This window comes from Rhipicephalus microplus, chromosome 1 (genome assembly GCF_043290135.1).
Source record: "Rhipicephalus microplus isolate Deutch F79 chromosome 1, USDA_Rmic, whole genome shotgun sequence".
Classification (NCBI taxonomy): domain Eukaryota; kingdom Metazoa; phylum Arthropoda; class Arachnida; order Ixodida; family Ixodidae; genus Rhipicephalus; species Rhipicephalus microplus.
Window position 1 is genome coordinate 149,602,718 of NC_134700.1, and position 20,276 is coordinate 149,622,993.

The 20,276-nt window shown below is 43.5% G+C and overlaps 1 long non-coding RNA gene across 1 annotated transcript; it reads left to right on the plus strand.

Moving 5' to 3' along the window:
• Positions 1 to 12,515: 12,515 nt before the first annotated feature.
• On the plus strand, positions 12,516 to 17,951 carry LOC142800140 (uncharacterized). The gene is made up of 3 exons (XR_012893922.1): positions 12,516 to 13,618; positions 14,152 to 15,125; positions 15,673 to 17,951. It is a non-coding gene; the product is annotated as an uncharacterized LOC142800140 (long non-coding RNA).
• Positions 17,952 to 20,276: the final 2,325 nt, after the last annotated feature.

Here is a 20,276-nt window from a genome sequence, read left to right on the forward strand (position 1 = left end):
TACTCATATATCGCGCGCGGGCATATCCTGTGCTTGCTCAGCGCTGCTTCAGTTGCCTGAAGTACTGTTCTGGCTGTTCTCGGGCACAATCAGCGTGGCGTCGTTGAATTTCATTTCAGCCTTTGTCGAGGTGTAAAACGACTCTTCGGAAGGTGCATCTCGCGACCAGCGAAAGACTTTGGGTATGTGGCGTGTCCGAAAGTTTTGGAAATTCAAATGTTTCCTTGTGTGTACGGGGCTTCATGTCGGCTTCACGCATTATTCTAGATAGTACTTTGTTGCCGCAATAAGAAAATATTAGATTGTGTTACATTTGTTAGCAAAAAAAACAGGAAAAAAAAACAAATGTTTTATTGAATAGACTTAGTTTTGGTAACCTTAAAAATCAAATCATTTTAATAAATAAAAAGGAGGTGCCCATTTTTTTAAATGTTTGATTTCAATGAACTCAGTTTTCAATTTGTCCCGTCTTGCGTAGAAAATTGCAATACGGCCTCGCAAACGCTCCTGCGGCTAAAACCCAGCACGGTAGCCTCAAAGAAAACAAAAATCGAAAGGAATAAATTTAATCTTAACCTACGAAGCGGTTCGCATAGAAGTCCTTTTCTCTTATTGGTGAGTAATCTGCGCATTAGGAAGAAATGGTCAAGAGATTTATTCTCATTGCGAGGGAGGCATGAAGGGGACTGTACCAGACCAGACCTGTGCAGGTGAAAGTTCAGGGGGGAGGGGGAGGGACTCAGCATCGTTTGCTTGTAATTCATATATCTCGGCCTTCTGGTCGAGCACCATTAATTTTTCTAATAATGATTTAGGTGAGGGAACTCAGAGGCTCACAACGCAGACTTGGCGAAGTTGTCCTATGTTGCAAATTTTTCATATCGCGCCCCGGTTGCAAACCCGAATGGCAGCAAAATAGACATTATAGGGCCACCATGTGGGCCAATTTTAATATATGAAAAGATGAAGGTCCAGTCTTAAAGGAGCAGTGATACAAAATTTCAAGGTCGAGATATGACCTTCCATTGACAACTCGGTATGCGTGAGTCTTGGTGAAGTGCAAATTGCGATCGTAACGTGCACATAAACTTTTTTATTTCAAGGCCGAACAGCCTAGAAACGCTCCACGGGGCGTCCAGCACCCTGCGACATTGACAGTATCATCCTGCGTACAGCGGGCTCCCAGGGCACAGCCAAGGCGTTCAGTGACAATGCCCCGGTAATTATAATGTCGACAATCTCTGTGTTGTCGTGAGGCTTGTAGCGCCGGTGCTTGGCAGCGGTTTCACTTTGAGTTTTAGGAAGCGTCGGAATGAATTTAAAGATGCCATTGTTCGTTAAAGTAACTGGCGTGAGCATTAGTTACATGATTTACGATTCCGTTTTGAGATAAGCAGACTGAAAGTTAGTAAAAGAAGTCACCAGCGAAAATTTTTCTCCCACTACTCCATTACTTTTTTTTAGATTTCGCGCCATAGCTTTGTGTGTGACGTCATGGTTTAAAGATTCTTTATAGCGTTTTCTTCTCATTGGCTCAACAAAATTTGCTAAAACTTGATTGGTTAAGTCATTGCCCCAGTCAGAAGAGATTATGCTTTATTTTTACTTATGAAGAGCTTTGTTAGCCTCAAAACACGACATATAAACGGCATGAGATCAATATCAATGAAGTACGATGGTACATTAACTTTAGGGTTCTATCACCATATGCACACTCCCTTTGTGAACTTCGCGCTTACCGCGCGTCTTTTCGCATTTGGCACCATGTTTTTGTTATTTCTAATGTGTACTCCACCCATGCAAGAAAAATTGTTTTTCTTTTTCGTGTCTCTCTATTAATGAATAGGTTTCTCTGTATAAACCAAAAGCACACATTACATAAGAGGGCGTCGTGGTCGTGGAGTAGCAGAAAAATAAGGCAGCTGGTTGCTGTTGTAACGCCGTATAAAAAAAATTAAACAAAGTGAGTCCTTTAAAATATTCAGCTTCGTGTACTCACTAGTTATAGCACGAGAACAGAACCACGACAAAGAGACAAGAGGACACGAAGGACACGAGCGCTTACTTCCAACTGAGTTTATTGCGCAGTGCGCGAAAACATATTAAGGAGGCAGTAAACCATGTGGCACAAAGAGCAATACATGAGTAAGAGAAAAAACAGAAGCACAGAAAAAGGCAAGGAAAAGTCTATAGGGTAACAAAACAGAAAAGTACATGTAATATAACTACTTGCGCGCACCGAAACCTTCGAGGAACCTTAGTTCCTTCTCGGAAAGTAAATGATGTCAAGCTTTGAGAAGAAACTGAAGCTCTAAAACTTAAGACTAACACAAGCAGAATGAATCACAATGCCGCCCAAACTAATTAAAAAGTATTCAATCTTCATAACTGCTGTAGTTTGAGTGGTCATGACGGCATCCGGTGGACGTAGATGAAGCTGACCAAGCAGTTGATATCTGGCATAAAAAAGATACAACTAGAGAAGTACAATCATTTCACGAGTGCCAGATTAATAAGGTAATAAGTAAAGTTTAGGCAGCTGACCCAACAAATGATACAATCAAATACTTTTCTGCACCGTTGGAGGTCATTCACATGAACTTTGTAGAATATTCTAAAAAACTCCTGAGTTTATGGCTTATAAAAGGATGGTGACAGCAAAAGCAGAAAAGAGGATGCCAACAGTCTGATCTCCTTCTAAACTAAAAGACGATTGACAAAAACTCACTATTAGTGAGAGACAGTGAACAAGATTTGCTGAGTCATCAACCCCATAAAATGCCAATTGATTGATTGATATGTGGAGTTTAACGTCCCAAAACCACCATATGATTATGAGAGACGCCGTAGTGGAGGGTTCCGGAAATTTCGACCACCTTTAACGGGCACCCAAATCTGAGCACACGGGCCTACCACATTTCTGCCTCCATCGGAAATGTAGCCGCCGCAGCCGGGATTCGAACCCACGACCTGCGGTTCAGCAGCAGAGTACCTTAGCCACTAAACCACCGCGGCGGGGTCCTACAAATGGCAAACCAACAACGAATTGCGCTCAGGTTTACTGCTCCTTGTCATTCAGTATTATTGGGCTAGTGGAGCAAGCTAATTGAGACATAAATCAGCAACTAATCATGTGCCCAGAATTCCCAGAAAGATGGAAGAGCTGCCTTTAAATGACGTTGGTCATCATGCACAGCCCTAAAAAACATCTCTGGGGTGCACACTTACTTCTAAAGTATTTTTACATACTGCAGCCTCAATGAAGCTAATGCAAGAATGAAAAAAAAACAAGAACAAATCAACGTTCATGAACAGATTTTTTCACTGCTCCTGCAAAACAACATATCTACCAGCCAACGTGACTGTGAGTTGAAGTGATGATCAGGCGGACAGAACAGAAAACTAAAGAGGGCGAAGCTAAGTACAGAAAGAGAGTGAAAAGGAACTTCGACAAAAGACAGAATTCAACTGTACCAATAATTGAGGTTCGCGACTTGGTGCTAGTGATGAAAGAATTGCGAAACTCAGCAGCGAGTCACAGAGGGCTATTATCTTTTGTCAAAATGGCAAACCAGCAGGGTAATTTAAAGACTGCCCGGGAAGTTGGCCTCAATAGCACCTTTGAATTGGCATTCACAGCCAACATTTTAAAGGGCTACGGCACCACTTTTTAAACGCGAGTTTACTTGGTCATGCGAATCTTGGTTACAAAGGTGACTCTGAGCAAGTGAAAATCGAATAAAATCGTGATAAAATATACTATTTTTTATATTAAAGTCATGCTTTCTGTGGCACATCGGGCAATTCTAGGGACCTCATACAGAAATCTGGCTAGTTGTGATGACATCAGGTACCCAAATGGCCACTCAGCGTCACAAAAACTATCGAAATGACTGCTTTTGGGTCGGCAATGGAGCCACTGTGCGTAGCAGTCGAGCGAGTTTCATGATTCCTCGCACAAGCACATGATGAAAAGCGCATGTGTTATGTTGTCAGGGCACTGTAAAAATGAAAATTAACTTTTAAAAGCATACTGTAATTACTTTTGCAGAGTGTACTTGTACTTTGCAGTACATTTTCCAGAATATCGAAGGCTGGGCCTTTCATTTTGCTGTCGGTATCCTTTTATCGTCTTGGAAGGTTTGAAGACAAGTGCTGCGTAAGTGAAGCAGGCTTAAGCAGTTGCAAAAAAAATAATTTCTTGCATAGAGAACTGAGATAACTGAGGAATTAAAATAAAGAAGTTAGAAATGACGACAAGAAGAGTGCTGTGTCTTTGTATTATGTGCAGTCTCTTTACATACCAACTGATAGCAACTTGTACAATAGGCCACGGTTAGTATGCATTGAAAGAAAAATGGGAACTAACTTTCCCAAGATCACCAAAATTTCAGTATGTGTTGAACAATGTATAACAAATCTGTGTCAACAGTGTAGCAATGTACCATTCTATTAGTTACGCCTTTCAATATAATTATGGTACTAATGCGATCATATGGCGCATAGATCATACATTACCTGTCAACCTGAGGTGTACGTAATGATGCTTTGTTATTCTTTTGCATGGAGCCAGAACTAGCAGTGTTGCAAAGGGCCCATGTTTTTCTCAGCAAGGTGCTGCAAACGGATTATAAACTGTTCATAAACTGATCATTCACAACCCTACAGCTAGTGTAGCATTCCATTTCACGTGCACTCAGCACACTATCATAATTCCTTTGCCTTACGCAAACAAGCATTGGATGTAAAAACGAATAATCAGAAGGGTGCATTTCTGAACACTACGGGCAACTTAACTGCAGCTAGTTATTCTTTTCATTTACAAGACATTTGTCAAATAATTTACGTGTAAATAATGCAAGCTCAAACCACGAACAATTCTGGATTGCAGTTTTGATGCACACACGGCAGTCTTTTCCACACTAACTGCAGTGATTTGCAACATGATGCTTACTCTGCGCACTCGATCGTAAAGATTCGCAGATGCCTTCGCCAGAATACCTATCAGTGCTGCAGTGAAGCCTCAATGAACACGTGCGCATTTTTTTAAAGACAGTCTTTCTTGAGGACCGTTGTCTTTCTTGAGGACCTTTGACGCAAAAAGTTGGTCTGTCTGTCTGTAAGTACATTTATCTGTTTGTCCACTCTTAATGGCACCGGTTACTTGAAACAGCCGACCCCATCCGCAGCGCCCACTAAAGTTGCTCAAGATTCAGCGTTCATGCTTGTGCAATTGTCAAATAAAAATCACCTATTGCGCATGTCTGGGGCACCATAACAACACGTATATATTCTCCATGTGCGTCTTTTACTTGAATAGGCATACTTAAGTAATTTTAAGGACCGTAGCGCTTATCACACTGCGCTGACTATGCACCGCTTGCCTAAAAAGGCGAGTGTTTTCAACGCTTTGCTAAGACGATACGGTGGTGGCACCTACCCGTCGCCTTGCGTTCTACAGCTTATCACCTCTGAGACGGGCGCACACATTCGTCTCAGAGCTACGCGCTTCCTTTTCAAGAAAACTGCCAGGAGGCGCTAATGTCTCACGTGCGGCGTGACTTGATGCGCTCGTTCACTTCCGCTGCACGCTCGAGGCACTCTATCGCAGCGCCTCCAGAATACCATTCACCGATTTTCTTGCGCAGAACATCAAATAAATGCTTTGTTCACTCTCTCTACACGCAAGACTATCGTCTTTGGACGGCATTTGCAGATTACATGCATATATGGGGACAATATATATTACTTTATAGCTTTCGACAAACACTCGAAACTGTGAATATTAGTTTATTTTTTATTTTTTTGTTTAATTTTGTCCACTGAAGTCTATGCGCACAAAAAGTACTGTGCAACAGCAGCAATAGTCGTGCTCTCGCTGGGTAGCGTAGTAACCGAAGCGGCGCCTGTCCGAGCATCGTTTGAGAGAATGACTGCATCGACGGTATCGTAAGCAAGAATTTTATGGCTCTGTTCAGCACTGCAAAGAAAAAAGAACTTACCGAGACCAGCATCTCGACGTATTCTTAATCTTCCCTGGATACGACTGTCCACTTCTTGGTGTCTCCTACAGTCGTTGAAAACAGACCAACACTGCCGGCAGCAGTGAAGCGCAGCGTCGATAGAAGCACGCTCACAGCATTTTTCGGCACACTTGAAGTTTCCACGCGTGCTTGCGAATAATCAGAAGGCGTTTTAAGAGTAAAGCTCTTTATGACGGCACCCGTTCGTCCCTCGTAGCCGTTGTAGTGTGTATCAAGTATAACATTTTGTCCTCCAAGGTGGTTCCGGTGAGAGATTTCTTCAGTGCGTTGTTGAACAATAAGAGATAGGGCTCAATGTAATGCCAATGGCTGCTAAGGGGGAATAAGAGAGTTAAAAATTCAGCTTTTAGTTACCGCGCATGCTGCGATCCTCATTAGCAGCCATCGGCATGTGCATTTATTGATCGATTTGTGGGGTTTAACGTCCCCAAACCACCATATGATTATGAGAGACACTGTAGTGGAGGGCTCCGGAAATTTCGACCACCTGGGGTTCTATAACGTGCACCCAAGTCTGAGCACACGGGCCTACGACATTTCCGCCTCCATTGCAAATGCAGCCGCCGCAGCCGGGATTTGAACCCGGGACCTGCGGGTCAGCAGCCGAGTACCTTAGCCACTAGACCACCGCCGCGGGGCATTGCCATGTACATTGAGCACTATCTGACAAGAAAGGGTTGCTACGTTATACTCGCTGGGTGTAACCTCCTTAGTTCTAGAAAGGTTTAGTGAGCGTTGAGCCGCAGTGCCATGAATGCAGTGAACTAGTATATATCATGAACTCGAGGTGGTTAAAGGTGGGAAGTAGGCACGAAGCGCAAGCCTAAGAAAGTGTGCGTGTGCCACCTCTCGTTTAGTCCTTGGAATGTCCACTGGATGGCGGTGCTTCTATATATGGAGAATATATAATGAAAAGATGCAAGATGGTGGTACTTGGAGTGTTGAATAGATGGACGAACGGACGCACAGACATATGCATGGATGGGCGCATGAACGGACGCAGCGGCGGATGCATGGACGAACGCAGGGACGGACGCACGAACAGGCGCACGCACAGACGGGTGGATGGACGCATGGACGGTCACACAGACGGACACATGGACGGACGGAAGCAAGAACGAATGGATGGACGAATGCTTCGCCTCACTCTCCGTCATTCACTGTGTGGATATGCTGCCAATTTTTTTTTCACGATCAAGATCACCTCAGCGAACACAGCGCGCTTGTTTAGTCTTGCCTTGCAGCTGCCTGTGGTCCTGCAGTACCGCCATGGGCGCAGACAGGTTTGCTGACGACATCACGCATGAACTCATGAGCGCGCAGCTTCCGAAAGCCTCGTAAAGATGCCTGGCGCAGTGCATTGCGGGGGGGGGGGGGGGGGGTCTATCCGATCGTCTTTGCAAACTCGCCGCCTGGCTTTCCGCATCGCAGGCGATGTCTGCGTCATGGCTGAACCTCGGAGCAACAGCCCGCACTCTCGATTAAACTCGTTTCCATTTAGTACAATATAGTGCACTACTTACTTGAAGCTCTCAAGTATCTTGCATACTTTATCAAGCGAGTGACGTTGCACGCAGGCCGAGTGAAACGACAACGCTAATCACAGGAACTGGCTGCAATAAATTGTTTTATTGCAAGTCAATGCATGTGTACATAAACTAAAGGACACGTAAGTAACGTTCTGGCGTATATCGCAGTACACAATATGCACGCATCATCTAGCGTTCATGTGCAAACTACGTACAGCGCATGGCCACAAGGCATATGCCCGGAGCACAGAAGCCGTCCCGCGCTGGCTGACTCATCCATCCCACTCCACGAAACCTCTGCTGCAGTAAGTAAAGGTATACCACTAACGTTCCTGCATTTCTGTAGCTGAAAATGTCGTAATGTCATTGACAGCATTCGGCAAACTTTCTGTAAATAATATCAACGTATCCGCGTGTCTTTTACGAGCAGGGCGGTGCGCTGTTTGTTTTCGGGGTCATGCTGCCATTTAAAGTAGGTCACTTTCTAATCTTCTACACGTTCGCAGTATTCGTGTTTATTATTGCTGAAAATAAATTAGAAGCACTTTTTTAGGCATACCATTTTTAGGTCTTACAATTAAAATTGTCGAAAAAAAGACTTAGATGACATTTCGCTTGTAGCCGTCGGCCGTGCACTGTCATTGTTTCGACGGTGGTGACACCTGAAGGCTCCGACCGAAATCTCGCAACATGCCACTGGCTTGGGGCCGCCTCTGGCACTTCTTGTTGACCATGGTCATCAGCGTACGCAAGGTTACCCACCAAATATGGGGAGAATGGTAAGAAATGTCGCAAAACTACTTAACTTTCCGAGAGAACCACCATGACATCAATGTCAGGTCAAGGCAACAACCATACATGAGACCCCGTAAATATGTAGGGTTACAATCGTTCATGAGGAAAAGGTCGTAGTTGGAAGCGAACGTAACAACATTCCTGCCTCTGGCATTCATCCTAGTGCTCCTCCAAAGCATGTGATGGGCGTTGAAGTCACTGGCCATGATCCAAGACCCACTGTTTCTCATTAGGATGTCTTTTAATCTGTCGCAGTCAAATCGCACTGACGGAGATATATATGCATCAATAAGTGCGAAGGAAACGGAATTATTTTTTACACGTAGACACACGTACTGATTTTCGTCAATTGAACTTAATGAGTGTGAAACATAAGTCAAGTCCGTGCGAATGTAAGCAATTACTTTGCTTCGTTCTTCGAAAGCGGCTGAAGAAAAAGCTTCATAACCGGACAATCTATAAGGCATTATTACGTTTGTTTCACATATGACAAGTATAGGAAATTAATTCGCCCGAACGAATTGGCGAAAGTACTTGATACAGTACTTCATGCCACCTGCATTTCATTGAAAAATCAACGCACTTTTAACCTCAGTGCGGAAGACGAGATTTTGTTGAGCCATCGTGCTTATAAGATGTAAGAAAGCACTAAGCTCAGTGCATCTAGTATGTGCAGTGCACTATTAGGAGACGGAGATTGTATGCTGCTCAGTAGCATGCGAATCGTGGCAATTAATGATTGTACGATTGCAGTCACTTGCCTGTCTTGGTTTGAAAGATCGCGAACCAGGAAATCGAGCTGGCCGTCATGGAACTCTTTTAGTTCTCTTGATGCTGCTTTCCTTTCAATTGCAGGCCAGTCTGTCGCAGTTAGGGTATGGTCACTGGCATTGTGTTTTACAGTTTTTCCTGCAGCATGTGGTCTGGGAGGTAAAGGAGGTGGCAATGATGAGGGAGCTGGCAAACGCATCGAAGAGGTAGCGGGCGTTTTTGAAGACCGACGTCGACGTGAACGACGCCTTCTGACTTTAGCTGCGGCTTCTCGATGAGATCAGTGATTGCGCACCATCTCCTTCAAGATGGCAATTTCCTTCTGAATCCACGGGCAGTCCTTCGATGTGGCTTCGTGGGATCCATTGCGATTTGAGCATTTCTCTACAATAGCGACGCACTTATCCGCTGCATGGGGCTCGGTGCAGCGGTGGTATACCGTCGGATTCTCGCAGACGCTGCTCACATGTCCTAGTTTGATACATTGACGGCACTGGAGAGGCTTTGGAATGAAAGGTCGCACAGCATGTCTTAAGTACCCTACCTTAATATCAGAGGGGAGGGATGTGCTCTTAAACGCAATCTTCACACAGTGAGACTTGCCCAGCCGAGTGACATCAACAATGGGAGTATCAGTTGTTGATTTGACAACAGCTTGTAACTCGTTATTTGAAATAGCTACATCTATGTCGTAGATCATGCCGGTTACTACATCACATCCCAAGGGAACATGAGAGCGCACCTGATTGCCGTCCAACTCAGTTACACTGCGCAGAATGCCCAAAGTACTTGCAGGGCGTCAACAGCCAGTATATTCTTTCTGGCGTTCACTCCTATGCCCGTGATCTCATTTGGCACGAGCGCTTCCAGAGACCTCAACACAGACTGTCTGTTCAGGCGTTTCATGCTGATGGTGGGAAGTGCAGGCAGAAACAGGATGGTATAAGTGTTCGACTTTGGCGTTTCACTTACAGTTTGTATACTTGAGGATGAGGAATTCCTCATGTTCCTCCTCTTCGCTATGCGGCTCCACACAGGTTGCAAACCGTTATTTAAAAAGTCATCACTGCTGTGAGAGTAGACATGAGTATCATCACTGTCGCTGTCGCTCGCTTGTCCAATCCGCTTCCTGCGGGCGGCCGCCACTAACGCCGCTCTTGCCGGCAGGCGCCCGGGGTGGTCTACACCCATCCCTTCCAAGGGAGCACCGAAAACCGATAAACAGACCTGAATTACCACCGAAATACGCCGGAATTAGTGTTTGGTATCGTGGTTTTGGTTCCGAGTTTTGAACCAGTGGGCTGGCCCATAGGGGGCGGTGTACATATGTATATATCGTGGTTCTTGTGTATATAAAAGACAGTTCCTGCTTGGCCACCGGCTGCTGCATACTTCTTGTCGGCCGGTGCTTCAGCGCCGTGTGCTGTGTTCTCCGTGCGGCGCGTCCACCGCATGATACCACCGTTAGCAGAAATGCACTTATTCAAAACACACTTGTTTATGTTAACTCGTTTTAGGGGCGAAGCTCTTTAGGGAGTGATGCAGGCGTCTCCTGTATGAAATAGCCACCTCTCGTTTTAGTTCTTGGAATGTGCTCTGGATGGCGATAATTGCAGTGTTCACTAGATGGATGAATGGACGGACGGACGGCTGGATGCACATACAGATAGGCGAACATGCGGACAGACGAATGGACAGACAGACAGGCGCATGGACGGACGGATGGACAGACAGATGAACGGACGAATGGACGCGGCCAACGGATGATTGACGGTTCGCTGATAAAACCCTTCGAAGCTTCGCTTCACTCATCATAATTCACTCCATGTATATGCTGTGATTTATTTGTTTCTTTAAGGACGGAATGATATGACTTATAAAAAGATCAAGGCCCGGATTCACAAAACTCACTTACGAAAACATTTTTGCGCAAGAGAAATTTTCTTGCGTAAGTCGATTCACGAAACGAAAAAACGTCGTAAGAGGCCATAGTTGTCACATCGGCCGCTGCAAATAAAGCGCGCTGTGACTGCCCGGGAACATGTCAGCGATGGTGATGCAGTTGCTATATTTGCTTACGTCACCTAAAAGTGCTCGTAAGTGGATTCACGAAGCGAAATTGTGCGTAAAAACAGCATGGCTGAGAGAAAATCCCAAGAGTGGTCCGGACCACTCTTAGGAACATTGTGGCTACTTAGAACCTGCTGCCGCAGCGGTATACTTTGGTGCCCTGGCTGGTTTTGAGTTAATTCACGCCCATCAAGGGCTGCCTGATGACTGCTGGTGCGTTTTTATTTCTTTCGGCGCTTTGAGCTTCGCGTGTTGTTTCCCTTGTACGCAGTGGATGGTGTTGACAACCACCATCGTCCAATAAGTTCGAAGTCGCAGTAATTGAAGAATTCTATTGGGCGTCAATGGCATAAAACTACGCATGTAAAGATTTGTGGTTGGATGAAAACCACTGTGATACGTGAATGGTCGGTGCATTCGAACGCGGCATGACATAGGATCAACCTTATTTGTTATGTTGTTGTGTTGCGCCCCATCTCATCCAATTAAAAGTGCGACTCGAGATCCTTGCCTCATTGGTGGAAATTACCACCAAAGAGGTTAATGGGAGCACATTCTTTGCACGCTATTGGAAATAAAAATGAGAGGAAGTTTTCAGTGAGTGGTTCCTAAAGTTTGTGCTCTAGTGTACTTTCATTGGCTCTAACTGTCCAATGGTTGCGATCTCTGAAATACAGCTGTCGATACACTTTGGGACGATCTGGAACAAAGCGTACTTTGTAAACCAAAGCGTATTAGGGGTGCGCATGATTACGCATGGAACTACAAACAAATCATGCATCTTCACCTTCACTGTTCAGACACCGATATGGACCGTGATACTATGGCAAGCAATCGGAATGAAATGACCCTAGTAACTTTGTATGACACCAAAAATATGCAAACCCTCATGATTCTAGAGCAAACCTTGGCTGAATTCATCCCTGCGTCAATTACCAGCCATTTAACTTGGCGCACGAACATCATTCAAAGGTAGAGCGAGCCACTGACATGTATTTTGTGCGACGTAGCGACCACTTGACCTGAGAATAATAGCGTTGCGAAGGCGAATCCCCTGTCGCATGCTCTGATCGAAGCAGACGACAAACGCGAGCAGACGACGGCTTGGCCGACAGGCACAGCTTGTGATTGGTTGTGAAGCAATACCCTCTACATCAGCTCACTCAGTGACGTTGCCAAAACACTTCTTTCATCTGGCACGCCTATCCTGTTCGTCATATCACCCCCCTCGCACATAAGAGAAAATTTTTTCACGCCGTGAAAATAGTGCAAGTACTCTCTAAGAGCTCTCTTATCATCTTATGTGCTGCGCAGTTGTCGAAAACAACATGGCGTCGTAAACAGCATATCGGTCGGTGCGACTTTCAGCAAACGCTTCTCGCACGAGTTACTTCAGCGTTTGACCGAATGTGTTGTGATTACAGCAGCTCTTTCGGTGCGTGTAAGCAGTGCGGAAAGCTGTGGCAGTGCAATGGTGTACGGTGAAGCGCAGCGAAGCCTGTGCGTCGGTGTGGTTATCAAGCGGGGATCGGCGTCGATGTATCGACGACAACTGGCACTCGAGAAGCCTGCAATGTGTGTTTGTGTGCCGGTAACAGTTCGTTCGCTTGACTTTCCAGTCTCTCAGTTTGGTGCTGTGCGACATTTCGGATTGACAGCGTTTTGACACGTTACTTGAGTGACCCCAAGTACGTACGGAAACGTATGAACTACGCGCTTGGTTCTTGCTTCGCCACTAGTTAGCCCGCACGCTTCTATTTACTTGAGAGCAATGTACTGTTCGGGAGTGAAACGATGTTCGTTGTGAACAGTGGTGCTGTGTTGACGTTCCAAGACTTGTGAACAAGCTGTGCTCGTGTGACCGAAACTTGAAAGACAGCGTTGATAACTGTTTTGCCCTGCGAAGTCGTGGTGGGGCAGCTTGGCGCTTTTGTTTGTTAAGTCGTCACTTCTCCTTTTTGTGATAACCATAGTCCTAGCGCTGTGATGTGATCAACCAAAACTGCGAGATGCTACATTCTGTTGTGGATCGTGTTACTTTGGAAGCGCGCCTAGACTGTTCTTCGGTAACAAATTAAGAGTTCTATGTGGCAGGGAGAGCCCGTGAACGTCAAGCTTCCCTCCAGCCCCCCAAAAAAGCAAAGATTTCACCGGTGCCTTGCTTTGGATGAAGTTGTAGGCCAATATCGCCTAACTACAGGTTTCCGAGTTCGTCTGGCCATCGTTTTGCACGGCACTAGAGCCTTGACAACAGCCGGTCATGGCCAGTTCTTACACTTTATCAATGGACGTGCACGCCTGGCCAGCCCTTCATTGCTGTCATTGGCAGCTTCCAGTCTGCAGATGCCCTTTGCCTGTTCGCCGTACTTGGTTCCTTATGACACCGACGGCCACTAAATGCTGCCATCGGTGAGTTTACCTTGCAGAACTAAATTTCACCGGTACTATAATTCACGCAGTTCTATAACGTGTGCAAGTTTTTAAGCCCATCAGATTTAATGTTTCTCTATGGTAAGTTGAAGCATGAAAAATTTACTACTACTGTTATATACATACATATATTATGGAGCAAATACTTAAAAAGTTTTTTGTGATTTGATACAAGTGAGCTCTTGTTTGATTATGAGGTTGGGTCTGTCGATTGACCACGTTTGATAGTTGGAAAGTTAATGTGAATTTATTTTTCAGGAGCCAGGTTGCACTTAAAAATTTATGTTATTTTGGAAGATTAGTTCTATAGACGATTACCACTGTGGTAGTACTATACTTCAGTAGGACATATATATTGCGGTACGTAAATTTTACATGAGGCTTCAGTTTATTTCAAAGTGATTATAGCAGACTTTGGTCACTTTAACGAAGTGATAGCTTCCTCAAATAAGTATTAGAAGTGAGTGCTTTTATTGATTGTTTTTAAATATCTCGTTTTTGGCTCTTCACAGATCGCAGAGATTGGTTTGTTAAGGTCCTGTGATGCATCGGTTGCACATTCTGGCACATCAATCCTCATCATTACTTGGAGCACCTGTACAAAAATAGGAAGGACACGTTCTCCCTAACTGTGCAAGCCTATGTCACTGCTCGGACTGTTATCATTCAGCGGATGTGGCGTGGAAGCATGCATGGCAGCCTCATCTGGAAGGACTGCAATCTGCTTGGGAGCTTCGAGGGCACAAAACTGCCTAACGGCTGGCTGCAAGGATAGTTTTTCTTTAATACAAATGATTACGTGAACACCACTTACTGTGCACAAATTGATAACCCAAGCATGGTTGCTTTCAGTTGATACGTGTAATATTCTTACACATAATTCTTATTCAACATTTATAGAACTAAATTGCAAGATAATTGAGAATGTTGAAAGCTGAAAGCCTGCAGCTTATGAATGAAACTCCAATAATCTGAGACTCAAAAGCTTGTGCTTTGAAACGAGCACAAATACTTTGATTCCTTATTGAGCTCTCCAGCTTGTGACTCCCTCTGTGGATCAAGTGCTCTGGAAGGAAATAGCAAGTGGGTGAAAATTGCCTGGCTGTTCACAACTTGCAAGGAGAAAGACCTATTGAAGAAGCCTCAGATGACATAAGGCCAGTAACTGCATCTTTTACCTAATGTAGCTTTTTCTCTCTCAGTGCTGTTGCTTGTGTTTCAGCCGAACATGTTCACCACGATTGCATAGTGATATATATTTTTCTACAAATTGTACCTGACCTAAGTATGCATTGTTAATCTCTAAAGGTGACGTTCAGTGTGTTTCAAAGCCATGGCTTCTCATTTCTCTGACTGTGGCTAGCCTATTTCAGCAGCAGAGCGATGCAGCTAGCACACATGCAATCCAAGTCATGGAGCGCTCCTTTGGTGTTCTGTGCAGGACACAGCATATCTATCTGGCAAGACACTGGTATCAACAATAATGGTGAGTGTTGGTGGCACCTGTAGGAGCCCGTTGTGTTTGTTGTGTATGATTATTTCCCCTGATGAAGTGCATTTTTGAAAGGTTTTCTTCATTTAGAATAATAGATGTCAGAAACAATCACACTCATAATCCACAAGTTCTTTGTGTCTTCTAGACTGCCCATTTGCTCCTATATGCGGTATGGTGAGCTGGCTATGTTAGATATACTTAAAGTTATCAACATTGGCTGTTGTGTTGTAATGCAGTCTAACTTGTGTTTCTTAGTGAACTTATTTGTGGTCTACTTCTCGCACCTAGTGTAAAGTCGAAATAAAAGAAACTCTATTGGCTTTTTATGCCTGTCAGAAGTTTCATGCCTTCATCTATAACATTGTGGTTTTGCTCTTGTATCATATTAAATATATTTCAGCCTTCACTGTTTGTGTGTGTGTGTTGAGGCTTGCCATTGGCTTCTGAAAATACAATATCTGTAAATATGAGCACATAATTGACAACTATACACTCTTGCATGTAGCATGGTTGTAACAATGATCTGTATTTTTCTAAGTTCCAGCAGTAACAAGGGGTTCGGTGCTCCACGGTCATGTACAGTGTATCAAGAACAGAGCACAGAAGACCAACAAGTATAAAGGGACTGCCAGTGACTGTTCTCCTGCTCAAAGTTTACAACAGCAGGAAGAGCACATTGTGATGTCAGGAGCAGCTGCTGCTTAACTTCTTAGCAGTGCATTATTCAGCAGTTCCTTTGCTTGCATTCGAAATTATTTAAATTTTGCATGAAAGATACCAAACTATGACACTAATTTAAAGGCTGCTGTAGTGTTAGTGGGCAAATATTTTTGAGCTGAAGTTTTTAACATGTGTGTTAAGTGCCTGCGTGCCTCTACATTTGCATGCCAGAAATCACAGCATCCATGGTCGCCAATGGTAACTGTGTTTGCATTCTTTGTAGTACAAGAAGTAAAGCCATGGATGCAGTAATCATGTACTTAGTCGATGTAATCCTTCAGTGTACACTCATTTGTATAGCACCAATGATGCCATGAGTGTATAAGCTCTGGGAAGTGAATCTATGTGGATTATTTTATTTGGAAGGAAGAGGATCATCACTACTCCTAGTATATCTTAACAGTAGATTTTAGTGCTTGGGTATTATCCCACTGCCTGTCCGTCCTTCAACAGTCTACTTATCTACTGTGTAAGTGTAACTTTTTAAATGTATACTTTGCTCAGATAGGTTTGTTCATAATGTAATGCAAGTGACTTATCATCTATGCAGCTCTACTCAGACTAGAAATAAAAGTATTTATTTTTATATGTAGCTATAGCATGCATTCACTTGTGTTTTTCTAGGTGCCTGTACAATTGTTTAGCCCTACAAAAGTGCTGGTATACTCTAATATTGAATCTGGCATCTTAAAATAGTTTGTTAGTGGAAGTAAGAATGTGTTTACAACCAATATTACTATCCTCAGATGAACTGTGAAAAGTCTGTGGAAATTTATTTACAGTTTTTGACCGTTGTGAAGGCAAATGTTATGTTCTTTTATTGTGGTCCCTGTTTCATGCAAACGACCCATAATTACTTGGCAGTGGCACAGTATTAGTTGTTATTTTACACATATCTACTTAGCAACATCGCAGTTGAGGCCAGCAGCAAGACATACATGCAGTGCACTGGAGCATCACCTCACATAGTGTACAGTCTTTGCCCACCAGTAAACTCAATATTTTTCAAGCAGACTAATATACAGCTGTATGGGAACTGTGTTGGTGTGCAAACTTTGAAGTCTTCTTGAGGAGTGTTTTTCATCATTTTTGTCCAAGTGAAGTAGCTACCCAAGGCCACAACTGGTGGGAATGTGGTGGTTTCCTCTCTCCAAAAGCACTCCTACCAGCTGCCTCAATGTTAGCATGGGGTGAATTCATGAACTGGAAAAATAATTGTTCTTTGTTTTCTTGGCCGGAAGAGTCACTTCCACCGTTGAGCCACCACGACGCGCCAGAATAGAAACTTTTAGCTAAATAAAGTTGATTCTACTTTTGAGAAGTGTTTTGGGGAAACGAAATGGCACCTATAGCTGCCAATATAAACACTGTTTGCACCAAGGAGCTTAGTAGCTTATATTTGTATTATTCATGTATTGTCTAGGATTTACTCGCGCTGAGCCAACTTTCAGCCCAAGTGTCCTAACATGCTTTGTTAGTGGCTTGTGAATGAGCCAAGCTATGTAAATAGAGTGATATTGCAGACATGTACAAAATATTGATGCACAGCCCTTTTCTTTAGCATGACATTGTCAAGTGCTTTATTCTTGTGTTTTTTATAAAGAGTGCTTGTCACTGGGCATCAGCAGAAAACTATGCATCAAGCTTTTGCGAGATGGTTCGAGAAACACCGTGTTCAGACATAACAGTGCCGGTGGATTTCTCTCGTAAGTTACTTTCTGTAGTATATACAAAAAGAGTTTATTAGAATTGTTGTTTTATAGCCATTCATTTTAATATTTACACCTGAGTGTGTGTATGTATGTATGTATGGGTGTACATTAGTATATGTGTGTGTGCGTATATGTATGTATGTATGTATGTATGTATGTATGTATGTATGTATGTATGTATGTATGTATGTATGTATGTATGTATGTATGTATGTATGTATGTATGTATGTATGTATGTATCTTTTAAATGAGAATCCGTTTATCATTGGTGAGTAAGTTTGGTAATGATATGGCTGAATTTGTTTCTAGTTATTTCTCTTTTGAGCCATTACATATTTCAATTTATTTTGTACTGCATAAAAATAAATGTAACCTTACACAGAATATGTGTGTTCGAAGAAGTTGTTTTATTTCCCAACCTACAGTCATGGGCAAGAAATTGGGTAAAATGGAACGGACCTGCGAAGATTAGTTTAGAGCATAGCTACTCTACATGGCATATCTCGTACACATTGCGTTGGTTGAATATGTCGATTTCAAACTTTCAATTTTAATCAGAATAAGCAAGCTATCACCCGTGGTTGTATATGTGTGTGATATTTATGCATACTGTGATACCGGTTCGCAATTACAATTAAGGTCACAAACCTAGTCAAGCTGAATACACGAATTTTGTCCATGCACCTTTCATCTGCACTGGAACTGTTGTTAATAAAATAAACTTCAGTTTAGAAATTTATTCTAGTAACCAAAATCTGGGTATCTCTTTATCACACAAATCAAATTGCCATTGTTCTGTTCCATTCTGGACAATAGGGGACCCTCTCAGCAGAACTCAATTAACTGCTATAGTTCATTTTAACCATTGACAGCGACATTACACTGAAGCGTGCAGCATGATAAATAGCGGGAGAGAAGACACAAACTAATCACTCTGTTCGCGTCAGCGCTAACTGTCCGTGCTCTTTGGTCTTGCTGCATGTGATGATGCCCACCAAATTAGCACGAAAGCGTGTCCCTACAAAGGCAGTCAACTTGGCTGCAAGCAGTTAGCTCACTGCATGTGTAGATTTTCTTCAAAACACCGTGAAGACTGATTGCTGGTCGAATATCCAAACACGTGAAAAGTAATATACCAGGTATAATTTGGTATTTCAGCACTGGACACTTTTGCGATAAGAGAGAATGGAGGAAAAAATTATGAACCCTGAATTGTTTAATTTTTGAAGGAGCACAATACAGCGCTTTTGGGTCAAAAGGGGAGTGAAAAAAGCAAGTGCGAAAGCCTACTTCTCAAAAAATTAGTACCCGCCACCACGCATAATGTCAGGCCAGGCAACCTCTTGAAAAAAAAAGTTCTCAGTGATTCTGCGAATCGAACCAAGTACCTCGTAGATTGTAGTTGAGCGCTGTAACCGCTCGTCCACTGCAGCAGTGCTTGCATTCGCCCTATTGCTGATATATCGTCATTCCTTCGAATGAAGCCAAATGCAAAAACGTTCGGTGAAACTTTGTCAAAAATGGAAAAAGAGTTAGAATGCGTTTGCCCAAGGTTACTTGAAGATAGAAACCGCCACGTGTGACTGTATAACCGTGCGCTATTTATTCTTGTACATTACTGTCATGACGTCTCTCGACCTCAAGACTCGTATACACGTCCCTTGCTTTGTTTGCGCACTCAAACAACGCTGGACGAAATATTTGCACCGTGTTTTGTGAAAAGCATTAGCACTGAGACACCTCCCGACGAGTCTCCCTCATTTTACGTAGACATATACCTAAGCGTAAGCGTATGCACGTTCTCGCATTCCGGCTTTATAAAAATGCCGCGGTGCATGGAACCAGCGAAATTGCGCTCACAATTTCATTTGATTACTGCTGTTATCTATTTTAGCACAATTCGTCTGCAGGCACCAAAGTCGCTCATGTGTCTTGTAATAAGAATATTGTAACAAAGGCTACCTTTGACTATAGGTACAAAACACCCTTACGTTCACCACTATACCGTGCTAGATTGCACGGAATTAGTTAAGTAGCAGCGCAGCTTCAATGAAATGTAAGGTAAGTGGTCGCTTTAAATAAGGGAAGACATTCAAGGCACATTTTCAAACATTGCATGCATCGATTTATGTGTGGTTTCATTTATGTGGTGCACCTGGAGTGTTGTTTACTTGTACTTGGCGAGATAGTGCATGGATTGCTCGGTGGCTTAAGGCCATCAAGCAATCATTTTTTTTAGCTACAGTCGTTGATTAAAGGCGAGTGCTTGGCTTTGCACCGCCCACCAAAACGTCTATTACAACGTACGCGGCATCCCGTAAGCGCTGTAGCAGACGCTCGCGGAACTGAAACTTAGATGCAGCAAATCATTGGCTATCATCGTATACTCTCGATGCTAGACGCTTTGCGTGCTCCCTTGATATTATCGGCACACACTTCTTTCTTTCCTTGTCGTTTCATCGGCTATTGTCGGTCCTCCTCGCCCTCTTACGTGCCGAATAAGTTAAATTCATACCCGCGCTATAGTAATCCCTCCAGATAAGAGAATATTTGGCTAAGAAAATGCGTAGCCAAAGAGAAAGCTTTGTGAATTCGGGCCCAAGTTTGCTGTGTTGATGGAGGCGTGCTTTCTTTGACATGGTAACTCATCTGCTGCTGCACCCATGTGCAAAGATACGATGTGCACGCGGCTTTTGCTTTGTTTGTAAT